Source organism: Calidris pugnax, unplaced genomic scaffold (assembly GCF_001431845.1).
Source record: "Calidris pugnax isolate Ruff unplaced genomic scaffold, ASM143184v1 scaffold119, whole genome shotgun sequence".
Classification (NCBI taxonomy): domain Eukaryota; kingdom Metazoa; phylum Chordata; class Aves; order Charadriiformes; family Scolopacidae; genus Calidris; species Calidris pugnax.
In genome coordinates this window covers 438,561-439,379 of record NW_015090854.1, presented here as the reverse complement: position 1 = coordinate 439,379, position 819 = coordinate 438,561, and the positions used below count along the sequence as shown (strand labels likewise).

At 49.7% G+C, this 819-nt stretch overlaps 1 protein-coding gene across 3 annotated transcripts in view; it reads left to right on the top strand.

Annotated features, from left to right (window-relative positions):
• SGK1 (serum/glucocorticoid regulated kinase 1) overlaps positions 1–819 on the top strand; it is a 63,412-nt gene that overhangs the window by 56,304 nt on the left and 6,289 nt on the right. The window contains exon 1 of one of the 3 annotated variants that reach the window (XM_014943624.1): positions 589–593. The exons of the other annotated variants lie outside the window; for them this stretch is intronic. The gene's annotated coding sequence lies outside the window, so the exon portion shown is untranslated. Of the gene's footprint in view, positions 1–588; positions 594–819 lie in introns of those variants that run through there. 3 annotated transcript variants of the gene reach the window in all.

Sequence of the window (819 nt, the reverse complement as noted above, 5' to 3'; positions counted from 1 at the left end):
TTTTATTATTATTTGTGGGGGGGGGGGATTATTTTTCCCTTTTATTGCACTTGTCCAACCCTCAGTCATCTCCCCGGCTTTTCTAGAAGCACTTCTCCTCCAAGTTCTCCAAGTTCAAGGGGCTGGGATTTTTTTTTTCACCTCGTTTACCTTTTTATTTAAAAAAAAAAGACTTTTGGGAGAGGGAGAAATTTTTTTTAGGTTAGTTTTTTTTTTTGTTTCCTTTTTCCTTTTAGTAACGTCTCAGCCGGGCTCAGGGCAATGCACAGGATGGGACGTTTTGTTTATTTTCTTGAAAACCGGCGGCCACTGGCCGCCTCCGAGGACGTCGGGGGGGGGGGCCACGAGTGTCACCGCCCCGCCCCGATCCCGCCCATCACCGTCGCCACTTAAGCGCCGTCGGTTGCCCCGCCGAGGCAGTGCGGTGCTGGGAAGGCGGTGGTGTCGGAGCCTCCTATCGTATTTATCTTTTTTCCCCCACCACCACCACCTTCCTCTTGGCTCCAAAAAAATGACCGTGAAAGCCGCCGAGGCATCGTCTGGTCCTACTTTGACTTACTCCAAGATGAGAGGGATGGTGGCCATCCTCATCGGTGAGGAAGGGGGTCCTTCTTCCTTGAGGATTTTTGGGGGGCAGCAGTAGGCTGTGATTTTTTATATATTTTTATTTCTTTTTGTGGCGAGGGGGGGGGGTTTGGTTCTCCTTGAGGAAATCTTTGGTTCTTTTTGAGTCCCTTATCGCCTTTTACCCTGGGGGGTGAGGGGGGCAAACTTTAGGAAGAGGTGTTTGCCCAGAACAGAGCCAGATTTTAAACTTAA